The 13,581-nt window shown below is 46.2% G+C and overlaps 1 long non-coding RNA gene and 1 pseudogene across 11 annotated transcripts in view; one reads left to right on the forward strand and one right to left on the reverse strand.

The window, feature by feature from the left end:
• LOC134482726 (uncharacterized) overlaps positions 1-4,366 on the forward strand; it is a 62,481-nt gene extending 58,115 nt beyond the window's left edge. For 4 of the 11 annotated variants that reach the window (XR_010059227.1, XR_010059224.1, XR_010059223.1 and 1 more), the window contains 4 exons: positions 353-1,281; positions 3,058-3,166; positions 3,904-4,045; positions 4,197-4,366. This is a non-coding gene — a long non-coding RNA (uncharacterized LOC134482726). Of the gene's footprint in view, positions 1-352; positions 1,282-3,057; positions 3,167-3,903; positions 4,050-4,196 lie in introns of all 11 variants that reach the window. The other 7 variants (XR_010059222.1, XR_010059217.1, XR_010059219.1 and 4 more) reach the window with 4 other exon arrangements.
• Positions 2,274-3,911, reverse strand: Rpl24-ps8 (ribosomal protein L24, pseudogene 8; annotated as a pseudogene).
• Positions 4,367-13,581: the final 9,215 nt, after the last annotated feature.

The following is a 13,581-nucleotide window of genomic DNA, read 5'->3' on the forward strand; positions in this document are numbered from 1 at the left end:
CAACTTACTCCTGCCTTTTGACTTTCTCAGCCTTTATCCTTGAGATTTAGGCTGGTCTTCTCGGATTTCTCCCTAATTAATTCAGGTCTCCTAGTCGGTCTTTTGTTACCCAAGTCAGGAGCCAGGTAGTCAAGAGCCAGGGTTTCCCACTGTGCTTCCCAGTTATTTTCTACCTGGAGAACTTGGGTATATAAGTGGTGAATAAAGCTACAGGAGACTCCTCCTCCTCCTCCTCCTCCTTCTCTCTCTCTCTCTCTCTCTCTCTCTCCCTCTCCTGGCTTGACACGATAACCTGTGTGTGTGTGTGTGTGTGTGTGTGTGTGTGTGTGTGTGTGTTTCTTTAATCCCACAGGCTTTCACTCGATTCTCGGTACCGTGTTGGTGCAGGAGCCAACAAACGGAGGTCCCACCGAGATTTGAACTTTGAATTCAGTGATCCGAGACTGGGAAAGAAAAGGTCTCCTGATGGGACGTCACGGGAAGCCGGCTCAGAAACAGGACTGGGTGTGGTGGGTTCCTCTGTGCAGAGCACCCTGTCCTCAACCCTGGACTCATAGGTGGCTTCCTCCCAGGAAACCCCTCAGAGCCCCTCCTGACAGGCCCAGCTCTCATTCTTCTACATCAGCAGCTCTCAACCTAGGTTGTGCCCCTTTGGGGGTTGAATGACCCTTTCACAGGGGTCACGGAAGACCATCAGAAAACACAGATATTTACATTAAGAATCATAACAGCAGGAAAATTACAGTTATGAAGTAGCACTGGAAATAGTTTTATGATTAGGGGGTTACCACAATTCAAGGAACGATATTAAAGGGTCGAAGCATTAGGAAGGTTGAGAACCACATTATTCACCATCTGAGTCACAGCCTACCTAGGTCAAGTATTCATCTGGGTGAGACAGCACTCTCAGAGATGACCTAGCAGACAGTGGTGGTCGTGTTTAGAGACTGTACTCTGGCAAGGAGGAGGACGCTTGGATTTCTGGGCCATTCTCGAGTTGTAATTGTCCAGTTGAACAACCTTTGTAATAAAAATCTCAGGCAGGTAGAAACTGTCTTTGCTTGCATCAAGTGGCACAAGTTCCTCCGTTCTTTGGAAGTTTCAGGTCCCTTCCTCAGGGTCCCACCTGGCGACCTGCCCTGGCAGGAAGATGGTGCAGACGATTCCCATCCTTTGAAGGGGACCTCAGCTGGAGAGTGCTATGTGCACAGGAGGCAAAGATGATGGCAGTCTGGGGAGAACTGGTTGCCTTCTGTCCCGGCTGGATATTTTTCATTCAAGGTACAATGTAATGACCCATCATGTTGCTCTCTCCTATGTTTTCACAAAACGAATCAAGAGTTGGGAGCTTTTTATTGTTGCTGTTGTTTGGTGAGGAACAGAAAGAATTCTCCTTTGCTCCTCACAGAACTTAGGATTTTTAAATAAAAATTATTCTTTAAACATGTGTCCATTTTAATAATTTTTTCATCTTTATTAACTTGGGTATTTGTTATTTACATTTCGATTGTTATTCCCTTTCCTGGTTTCCGGGCCAACATCCCCCTAGCCCCTCCCCCTCCCCTTCTCTATGGATGTTCCCTTCTCCATCCTCCCCCCATTACCACTCTCCCCCTATTTTAATAATTCTTGACAGTTAAGAGACCTATATTTACAAATATTTACAGAGTCCTTCGTCAGTTACCAATTCTTCTGCCATCTCTTCCTGTCCTTAGTCCCAATTATTTTGTTTCGAGCCCTGAGACACACCCAGTCCCTCACAGGCTGTAGCTCTTGGGAGAGTGGACCCTGAGCCTTGACTGAGCAGCACTTGGGAGCTGGCTCTGGACTCTAGAGTAGAGGTGAGCCTGCCCTGAGGGCAGGAGAGCAGGAGAGCTGACCCTGTGTGCTGCCAAGGGCAGCATTGGGTGGCCTATGGAGCAGCCTGGAGAGCTCGCCCTGGGACTGTGGATTAGGGATTGTCCTGTAATAAGGAACGGTTACCTAGAACTGTGAGCAGGAATAAACCCACCCCACTCTGCTAAGTAGCTTCTGTCAGAGTGTTTTGTCACAGAAAAGAAACAGAGACATGGAAGGAAGATGGAGGCACATCCAGGGGGTGGGGTGGGGGGGAGATGTGACCCAACGCAAACCCAGTAACTACTCCAACATTGATTCCTTCCCTCTTTCTTTCTTTCTTTCTTTCTTTCTTTCTTTCTTTCTTTCTTTCTTTCTTTCTTTCTTTCTTTCCTTCCTTCCTTCCTTCCTTCCTTCCTTCCTTCCTTCCTTCCTTCTTTCTTTCTTTCTTTCTTTCTTTCTTTCTTTCTTTCTTTCTTTCTTTCTTTCTTTCTTTCTTTCTTTTTGAGTAAAAGACAAATCTTTATTTTTAAACTCTCATCTACCAAATTAGCGTTTCCCACCAACTCGGGGAGCAGAGACCTTCACAGGCTTCACGATCTATTGTTTAGTGGTTGTCTTTGTGGGGGCCTTGGCAGCAGCCATTGCTGTCTTCTTTGATGCCTGCTTAGCCTTTTTTGCTTTCTTGGCAGCTCTGATAACCTGTTCTCGCTGAGCTTTCCTAACTTCTGGTTTCTGATTCCTCTTGGCCATTATATCAGCCAGAGAAGCGCCCGTGATTGCCCGCTGGAATTTGACTTCAAGCGGGTTCCTTTCTTTTGAATTTCTTCCAACTGTCCTTCCTCGTGTTTTCTTCTGGACAGGAGAGTCCAGTTAATTTGCCGAGGGTTCCTTTTGGAAAGGAATGCAGATTCACATTTGGCATTAAGGAACTGGAAATCCTTCCCCCATCGGTCCTGGCATAGCGCCGCCCGTGTCCAGAGTAGATCTTGTACCTGCTAAAACTGCACAGCTCTACCTTCATGGTGACAGATGTCCCTGATTCCTTTCAAACACACCCTCTCTGTGTGCTTTTCTGATAATGATAAAAAAAATGCACTCCTTTCTTTGCTGTGATCTTAAGTTTAAAATAAACACTGTTGCAAAAAGCCACATAAAAGTTAGATATTTCTAGCAGAAAATTATCTTGATTTTGAAAGATGTGTTTGATTTACTTCCAAGATGAAACCAGCATGAGACTTGATCCCACTGATTCCACAGCTTTCTATCACTGGAGAGCAAATCTCCACAGCAGGTTGGCTGTTCTGGGATGACTTTGCCTCTCCAGGAGGTGAGAAGCAGGCAAGAGGCTCCCTTAAGTGCAGCAGAGGGTCAGGGGGTGGGGTGTGGTGGTTGTGGTATACACTGGGTAAGACAGACTGGAAAGAGGGGCCTTGCCAGCAAGATCAAGTCTAACAGGAGGTTCTTCTCTCTGCACTCTAAAGTAGACTTTGGGAACACTCCATTAAGAATTACTCGTCCATAGAGAAAGTTCTTCAAAAGCTAAGGAAGTTTTTGCCAAGGCTCCATGTAAACACAGTTAGACACATACGTAAGTTGTTGACCCTGAAAGCTGGTCAACTCATAAAGGAATTCTCTTTTAACCGATTAAGAGCCAACTTAGGGGATACATTCTACTTTGCAGACTAAATTATTGCCTGGTTCTAGAATTGTAAAGAATGCCCATTAAGATCTTTAATTAAACAAATCAGCATTTAAGAAACTCCTAGATTCTGAAACTTGGTTCTGAACATGCTATACAAGCAAGCTGTGAAGTAGACATGGTCTGGAGACCTGCAGACACTGCCCGCCTAGACTTCCCTTTGCAGAGGATACACTTTTGGCAAAGCATTTGCAGACACCACTATCCAGAGGACACTGGCCATAAGTCCCTGTTCTTGTAGGCAGCAGCAGTTCTCATAGATTCAGAAGAACCTGGCTAAGTCCCTCTCTTCAGTAGATCCTTAGGGAGGCAGGAAGTGTCAGGAGATTCTCCATGCTGATAAATCTGGGATTTGCTTCCTCTAGGAGTTCACAGGGAAGGCATTCTGAGGAGAATAGCTGTAAGAATACGATGTTCACGGTTGGCTTCACACAGGTCACAGTATCTGCAGCAATAGTCCTGACTGAGATGTTGTCCATGAGTCCAGAGCTAACAGACAACCCCAGTGTAGGTATAGAGTTGGGGGAGGGGGTGGGGTGTGTGTGTGTGTGTGTGTGTGTGTGTGTGTGTGTGTGTGTCTCACCTGGGAAGTGAATTAACATCAAAAGGGATATCGATGGTGTTCACATTCTTCTCCGACCTCTCTCCCTCCCTTCAGCCTGGGAACCTGAGAGCCTGGGGCAGACCCACCAAGAAACCCGGCCTACCTTCAGAAGACCAAGAAGAGATGTCTTCTCCTGCCTTATGGACTTGCATTTCTCTGGAGACTATCATGCAGTTGCTTCTCTATGTATCCATGGCATTAATAAACTTCTTAGTCCCCAGTAATCTTTCAGTGCCCTTTTGAACACCCTACCACCATCACCACCGCCACCATCTAAAACTCAACAAGAACTGGCCATTTTTTCAGTTGATGTTTACTGGAAGATAAGTGTTAGCATTTTGTCTAAGCTCTGCACCGTGGTTACCTGGCAAGAGTCAAGTGTGCCTGACTCATTGTCTAAGCTCTGCACCGTGGTTACCTGGCAAGAGTCAAGTGTGCCTGACTCACTGTAAAAGGGGCTGTTGCCCCCTCTGCTCTCTCTTGTTCTTGTTTTCCTGCTCCAGCTCTGTTCTCTCACCCCTTCCCCACCTCTCCCCATTCCTCTCCCCCTCTCTCTCCATGTGCTCATGGCCAGCCTCTACTTCTCTACTCCTCCTCCTCTCTCTCTCTCTCTCTCTCTCTCTCTCTGCCTTTCTCTGTCTCTACTACCCTCTCACTCCCCTCCCCATGCCCTGAATAAACTCTATTCTATACTATATAATCATGTGGCTGGTTCCTCAGGGGGAAGGGATGCCTCAGCACCGGCTCTCTGAGGCACACCCTTCCCCACACCTGACTGCACATCCACCAATACCTATTCCTTTTCTCCCTTATCTTTTTATAAACACAATAATAAATAACTTCAGATAGTAGCTAACAGGATTTTGATGAATAAGCCAGGAAAGAGCTAGTACCAGATATGTGGATGAAACCAGGCAGGTTACTAGCCACAGCCCTCCATAGATCTGTGGCCACCAGTCACTTAAGGGCAATGCCCCATTCCCCTTCATAGGTAGAGGCCATGAGCACAGGTCATGGAGCCTCAAGACAGATCTCCATTATAATGAGGTACCTAAAGGCATGGAGGCTTAGGCAATAACCTTTTCTTCCCAGACATTCCTCCATGCAAAAAGAATTTAATCTCCGGCCCACTCTGAGAAGTGGGGCATGGCTTTACTCCTCTACTTTACACCATTACAATAAACTCCTTAAAACCACAGACTGTTTCTCTTCATCAGGATCCACCATGGGGAGCTGTAGAGAAGCCCTTCACCTATAGAGCCACCATCTAATCTCCCCTTGAAGTCCTCCCTGAGCTGCCAGCCACCTCCACAACCAAGCCTGTAGGCTACCTCAGTCAAGCCAAGAACTCTCCCCTGGGGACCAGCCGGAGCTCCTCCCTTTTTCCCTTGATTGCGGGCTAGATCCAGCCCCATGATCCCCACTTTGTTCTCAGCTCTTCTGCAGCATCTCAGTGGTGCCTGGATGCACAGGAACCTGAGACCACACAGCCTGGGCCCCCTTGCAGGCCCAGGGACCCGGAGTCAGCTCTGGCTGTGTCCTGTGGCATAGACTGCTCTTCCCCAATACAGATCAGTGTCTTGTGGCTTCCCCCAAGCTGGCCCCTGCCCGGTAGCAGCATTGGGTAAGTGTAATCAAGGTCTCCTGTCCTGCTTCCCCGAGCGGCATGAGGCTTCCACAATAACCCTACATTGGGCGCCAGTTATAGACCTACACAGGTTCAGTGGATGTTGTTAGTTCTGATGTCTCCTAACTCACAATCACTGTGTGCAGTGTTGCACCCCTTTAATGCCAACATTTGGGAAGCAGAAGCAGGTGACACTCTGTGAGTCTGAGACCAGCATAGACTACATAGTGAGACGTGGTCTCAAAAATAAATAAATATTAACCCAGAGTTGCATGCTTTATTGTTACCATTATGTTGCTTGAGACTTATTTTTTTAAATACAGAGAACTGTGTTTTGACTCTTCCCTTTCTCTTTTTATTGCTGTTCAACTTAATGGAAGATTTCCAATAAAGGATCAACTTGACTTCACATTGCTTTCATTTTCTTTTCACCATTTCTCTGTTCTCTATTTTGTTCTGTTTCAACTTCTTTCTCTACTCATTAGGTATCAAGTAACTCTGGTAACTGTAATTGCCCCTGTATTGGAACAAGGTAGAGAATGAATGGGTGGATAGACAGTGGGAAGAAGGGAGGGACTGAGTAATAAATGCTTGAATAGAGGATGAATGGATCAGGGGACTGATGATGGACTGGTGGGTGAGTGGGTGGATGAATGAATGGTGGATAATGATGCATTGATGGATGGATGGATGATGGATGGATGGTAGATGGATGGATGATGGATGGATGGATGGATGGTAGATGCATGGATGGATGGATGGATGATGGACAGATGGATGATGGATGGATGGATGTATGATGGATGGATGGATGGATGGCAGATGGATGGATGGATGATGTATGGATGGCAAATGGATGGATGTGTGATGGATATAGGTATGATGGATGGATGGATGATGTATGGATGGTAGATGCATGGATGTGTGATGGACAGATGGATGATGGATGGATTGATGATGAATGGATGGATGGTGGGTGGAGAGGTGAATAGATGAATGGTCAGGGAGTTTAATGGTTAATACTGTTTGCTAACTGCATGGGATATAGGATCACTTAGGAAAGAACATTCTGCAAATATCTGTAAGGAGTTTCTAAACTGAGTTAACAGATATAGGAAGACCATGTAATAATGTCTTGAGATGGGGTTGGGGATTTAGCTCAGTGGTAGAGCACTTGCCTAGCAAGCGCAAGGCCCTGGGTTCGGTCCCCAGCTCTGAAAAACAGAAAAAAAAAATAATGTCTTGAGATTCCTAGGATGAATTAAAAGGGAGAAAGCTAGCTGATTGCTCACATTCATTAACTCTGATTCCTGAATGTGGACACAACGTGAGCAGCTCCCTAACCCGGATGATGGAAGATGGATGGGTGGATGCTTCCATTTCTGTGATGGACTGTAGTCCAAAACTGTGAGCCAAAACAAATCCGTCCTTAAGCGGCTTTTGTCAGAACACGGAGGAAAGTAAACTAACAGACACAGGCCCAGAAATAAATGCAGTTTCCTATTTTATGCTTCTTAGTGTGTGTGGTCAAGTTGCTGATAGTGCCAGCATGCCACAGTAGCATGTCTTTTTGAGGGACTTGGGTTTACTACCATTGACAGTGTTCAGCAAAGACCCCAGCAGGCTCATTGTAACCAAGAATCTGAGCAAGGAAGGTCTTTAGCCTTCCAGGCCTCTAGCTCCTGCGGCCTAAAGTCTGCTGAGCAATTTCTTTGACGAAGGAAAGAATATCTTCTAAGAAAAACCCTGACTTTTCCAGTCTGGGCATTTATTTGACTTGTGGCAGTGCAGGTTGTTTTCAGGCTGTACACGTATATTTCAAGACAGTGAATCCCATGAGATTCCTCTCTGACAGAGGAAAGAGCTTTATCAGAACTGAAACAGAAGCTGTGCACAGGACTCCCCTGCCTGCTTAGTCTTGCTTCAGGGTGCAGGACCGTCAGGAAAACACAGGCCAGCTGGGGCAGCTCCACTGGGGTGGCCATCATTCCGTGCACTGTCTGCTGGCTTGTCTCAGGCCAGGCCTTGGGTGTTCTACCTGCCTGTGACTGCTGCAGGGCATAGTGATGCCCACGGCTTCAAACCCAGAGGAAAGGAGCTCGAATGAGTGGCCTCCTGCAGAACACAGATGCTGCCTCTGCCCTGGAGAGCAGGCTCCATTCTGAGCCTTCTGTCTGGCTTGTGCTGAGCTCTGGGAGGGGAAACTGTCAGAAGGGTTTTTTTTTTCCTGAAGCTTCAAACAACTGATTCACCTTTTTTTCTGATGTTTTTGTTACTAAAAGATCAAAAGCTCCATTTCAGCCAAAGCCCTTCCTGGGCTGGGTAAAATCCTGTGAGGAGAACATTCCTCTGAGAAACAGTGAGTCCCCTGTGGGAAAGACAGTTTCTTGGGCCAGGTGACAAAGGACCACTCCCTGGGCCCTCTTGAAGCCCACAAATTGATTACATTTGCTCTGGTTCCTCGTGATGCATCAGTTGCCAGCTGTGTCTCCTGCAGTCTAGGAACTGGAGCTCCCTGTGTTTGAAGATAAGGAGTCTGAGGCCCTTTGAGCACTTTCTCCATCTTGGTCTCCAGATGTCAGAAGAGAAAACCCTGGCCAGCATGGTTTCTCTGCAAGTTAATGAAGTCATTGATGTCTCCAACAGAGAGAGCAGCAGTGTTTCCCTCTAGGAATGCTGCAGTGGCTGGCATTCACCCAACTTTGCATTGTGATCAAAACCACAGCTAGAACTAACAATGAAGAAAACCCACGAGCATCTAACATAGAGCAAGCCCCAAGCCCAGTAAAGAATAACAGTCATTGTTCAGGAACATTTAGGGACTGTGTGCACATCTTATAAAACCAGGCACTCCAAATAGACATCAGCATGTGGACCACAGAACTAAGTGAGACACAAAAATGGAATTCCATTAAGTGGGATGTCCATAACAGTGGTTCAACCCTCTTGAACCCTGCAGGTGAGTGTTGAAAGTACCTTGGTCCATTATGGCACGGGAATATGTACCACCAGAGAGAGCCAAGCCAACTCTTTCTCCTTATCTGCTCCCACATAGTAAAGAGCCAGTTTGAACAGGTTTCTTAAAACCATCACCTGTGTGTGGAGATAGACAAGTCATTAGCAGGAGCCTGCTAGGCCTCAGCTCTTCTTGACCTGCTGAGGAAGTGAGTGCTCCATATCCTGACTCACATGCTCCCCAGCAGCTCAACACCTTCCCTCACATTGAAGACTTCAATTTGGCTATTCAAAGGTCCTTGAAGATTGAGAAGTCAGTCTCCAATGGAGGCTATAGCATTCTCCACAGCAGACTTTCATGTCAGTATTACTACTGCGTATGAAGAATTGTTTCCATCTTCCAAATGAGGAAGCAGTGATGGTCACACAGTAGAGAAATGGAGTCATCGCCAAAGCCTGCATAGATTGAGCTCTACATACACACAAATGTGTGCACGCACACACACACACACACACACACACACACACACACACACACACACACACACACACACGAACGCACCCTCACTTACTACCCAGGGAATTTCTGCAGTCATCTGACCAGTGAGAGGAGACAGTTTCACACACACCCCACCCCATCAGCCACACACCACCTTCACCTGGCCCCTGGCCCCACTTTTTGTACTAGTTACCACTCAAGGTGCTGTGCTGACAGACACCGAGGGCTCGTTAGGGTCTTTCTGACCCTGAGGAGGTCATTTAAGTCTCACTTCAGTTGACCACAGTGTCAGTTGTTGATTCTCTAATATTTTGCACACTGTATCAGTTTTTTATTCCTGCTATAAGAATGTCGCATGAGACCCAGTTGCTGCTCAGACCACAATATCTGCAGCTGCCACCACTGCCTTTTTGCAGATACTGACAACCATCCCACTGAGTCCCTGTTTCTGGGTTCCTAGATGACAGAGTTCCCAGTACCAGGATCTCTCACCTGGGACGTCAGCTTACATCACAGGGCATATTAGAAGTTAGACATTCTATTCCTACCATTTTCCCTGCCTCCTGCCTAGGAATTAGAATGTATGGCAGCAGGCTTGTACTGTGAGACATCCCCTATCTTCAGAAAACAGAAGAAGATACCCCCACTTCTGCAGTGAGGCCCTAGTTTCCTCTCTTCCAAGACACCACCACACAGTCTGTCTCTGCTGCTGGGTCCTGAATGATCCTTGAAGCCACAGTGATGCATTTGCCTCTCTGTCTGTCCACAGCTTTAATAACTCCTATGAAAAGTTTTTCACTCCCCAGAGATCCATTTCAGTGTCCCTCCCGATGACTCCCCATTCAAAACCTTTCACCTATTCCTTTAAAATCTCCACAAATGTAGAGGTTTAAAAACAAGGTAAGTTTATACTTTACAGTCCTGGTAGAATGAATGATGAAATCAAGTCAACAGTGGCTATATTCCTAGATCTCTCTCCCGCCTCACTCCCCCCTTTCCCTTTTTCTCCCTCTCCTACCTGCTTTCTCTCTCTCTCTCTCTCTCTCTCTCTCTCTCTCTCTCTCTCTGTCTCCCTTCCTCCCTCCCTCCCTCCCTCTCTCTCTCTCTTTCTCTCCCCCCCTCTCTTTCTCTCCTCTTCCTTCCTTCTTTTCCCACCATTTTTCTGTAATGTCCATACTAAATGCGCTGTTTAATTTTAATGGTTTTTTTGACAGGATGTAGACTCACTTAGGATGCACACTTCTGGCCAACTTCTATGGATGTATCCAGAGAGGCTTAACTGATGAGAGATGACTCCCCCTTCCAATGAATGCATCAGCATTCTCTGAGTTAGGATCCCACCCTGAAGGAGAAAAGGAGAGGGAAAGAGAAGAACACCAGCACTCCATAGCCACTGTTTTGTGACTGTGGTCACCATCTGCCCAACCACTTATGCTCCTATCACAGCGCCTTCTCTTCTAGACTGTGTTTCCTCAAACCATGAGCCAAAGCAAGCCCTCTCCCTTCCCTCAGCTGCCTTAGGCCATATTTTGTAGTGAGAAAATAACTATACTCCAAGCAGTGATGTATGGCTCAGCCACCCAGTCCCAGTCATTCACTTCTTTTTTTTAATCCCCTCCCTTTTTAATCTTTTTAAAAATTTCTTTCTTATTTCAATTGTTATTCCCTTTCCTGGTTTCCAGGTCAACATCCCCCTAATCCCTCCCGCTCCCATTCTATATGGGTGTTCCCCTCTCCATCCTCCCCCCATTACCACCCTCCCCAACAATCGCATTGACTAGGGGTTCAGTCTTGGCAGGACCAAGTGCTTCCCCTTCCACTGGTGTCCTTTCTAGGCTATTCATTGCTACCTATGCAGTTGAAGCCCAGGGTCAGTCCATGTGTAGTCTTTGGGTAGTGGCTTAGTCCCTGGAAGCTTTGGTTGGTTGGCATTGTTGTTCATATGGGGTCTCAAACCCCTTCAAGTTCTTTCAGTCTTTTCTTTGAATCCTACAATGGGGATCCCGTTCTCAGTTCAGTGGCTTGCTGCTGGCATTCGCCTATGTATTTGCCATATTCTGGATGTGTCTCTCAGGAGAGATCTACAATTGGTTCCTGTCAGCCTGCACTTCTTTGCTTCATCCATTTTATCTAGTTTAGTGGCTGTATATGTAAGGTTCACATGTGGGGCAGAATCTGAATGGGCATTCCTTCAGCCTCTGTTCTAAACTTTGCCTCCCTATCCCCTCCCAAGGGTATTCTTGTTCCCCTTTTAAAGAAGGAGTAAAGCATCCACATTTTTGTCATCCTTCTTGAGTTTCATGTGTTCTGTGCATCTAGGGCAATTCAAGCATTTGGGTTAATACCCACTTATCAATGAGTGCACATCATGTGTGTTTATCTGATTTTGCTTTATCTCAATCAGGATGATATTTTCCAGTTCCATCCATTTTCCTATGAATTCCACAAAGTCATTGTTTTTCATATCGGCATAGTATTCCATTATTAGATGTACCACATTTTCTGTATCCATTTCTCTGTTGAAGGGCATCTGAGTTCTTTCCAGCTTCTGGGTATTATAAATAAGGCTGCTATGAACAATGTGGAACATGTGTCTTTGTTGTATGTTGGAGCATCTTTTGGGTATCTGCCCAAGAGAGGTATAGCTGGGTCCTCAGGTAGTGCAATGTCCAATTTTCTGAGGAACCTCCAGACTAATTTCCAGAATGGTTGTACCAGTCTGCAATCCCACCAACAATGGAGGAGTGTGCCTCTTTCTCCACATCCTCACCAGCAGCTGCTGTCAGGAGACTTTTTGATTTTAGCCATTCTGACTGGTGTGAGGTGGAATCTCAGGGTTGTTTTCATTTGCATTTCCCTGATGACTAAAGATGTTGAACATTTCTCAGTCATTTGGCATTCCTCAGCTGTAAATTCTTTGTCTAGCTCTGAACCCCATTTTTAATAGGGTTTTTTGTCTCCCTGCAGTCTAACTTCATGAGTTCTTTGTATATTTTGGATATAAGGCCTCTATCTGTTGTAGGATTGGTAAAGATCTTTTCCCAATCTGTTGGTTGCCGTTTTGTCCTAACAACAGTGTCCTTTGCCTTACAGAAGCTTTGTAGCTTTATGAAATCCCATTTGTTGATTCTTGATCTCAGAGATTTTGATTGGTTTGTGTGTGAGCGTCTGTATGTGTGTTTAGATGGTTGTGTGTTTGAGAGGAGGGTGGCTTGTGTATGTGTGTGTGCGGCGGCACACGTATGTGTATATGTGTGTGTGTTTTGTTTTACCTTTACTTGAATGTATGAGTATCTGTTTGTGTGTGTATGCATGTGTGTGTATGTGTGTTTGTGTAGGTATTCCTGTGGGTGACTGTGAGTACATCTCTGTCTGTGTGTGTGCAAGTGTGTGTATGAGTGCCTGTGCCTTGTAGATGTACTAGTTGTTGGTGTGAGAACACCTGTGTGAGGGAAAGTGTTAAGGCCATCAGTCACCTTGGCCATTGCTTCTAAGGTAAGCGTCTCCCTTATGTTTTTTAAGTTTATTTATTTTTTTATTCACTTTACATCCAAATCATAGCCCCTCCCTCTCTCCTCTCCTCCTAGACCCACCTCACATGCCTCTCTTTCCCTAAGTCCCTTCTTTCCTCAGAAAAGGAGAGCCCAACCCCTGTGGTACTCCCCTGCCCTGGGGCATCTAGTCCTACCAGGAATAAGCATATCCGCACCCACTGAGGTCAGAAAATGCTGCCCATCTAGGGGAAAGGGATCAAAGGCAGGCAACATTGCAAGAGAGCCTCTGCTCTAATTGTTGAGAAACCTACCTGAATAGGAGCTGCACATTTGCTACAAATATGTAGGAGGCCTAGTTTTAGCCCCTGCATGCTCTTTGGTTGGTTGTTCAATCTCTGTGAACCCTCATGTGCCCAAGTTGGTTGACTCTGTGGTTCTTCTTGTGGTGTCCTTGTCCCTCTGACTTTCTCAATTCTACTTCGTTTTTCCACAAGACTCCTCAAGCTCCCCCTAAGGTTTAACTCTAGGTCTCTACATCTGTTACCATCAGGTGCTGGAGGAAGCCTGGCAAAAGACAGTTACATCAGGTCCTGTCTGCAATTCCTAGACTATCTTTAATAGTGCTCTCTCCCATGGAGTGCATCTCAAGGTCACTGCTTGGACTTTCCCTCAATCTCTGCTCCATCTTTATCCCTGAACATCTTGCACTTGGGACAAATTTGGGGTTGAAGGTTTCATGGATTGGTTACTGTCTCCCTCCCCTACTGGGAATCCTGCCTGCATACAGGAGATGTCCATTCAGTCTCTCCAACCCCAACTACTAGTAGTCTCATCACTCTCATTGAGTCCCTTGAGCTTCCTACC

Source organism: Rattus norvegicus, chromosome 1 (assembly GCF_036323735.1).
Source record: "Rattus norvegicus strain BN/NHsdMcwi chromosome 1, GRCr8, whole genome shotgun sequence".
NCBI lineage: Eukaryota > Metazoa > Chordata > Mammalia > Rodentia > Muridae > Rattus > Rattus norvegicus.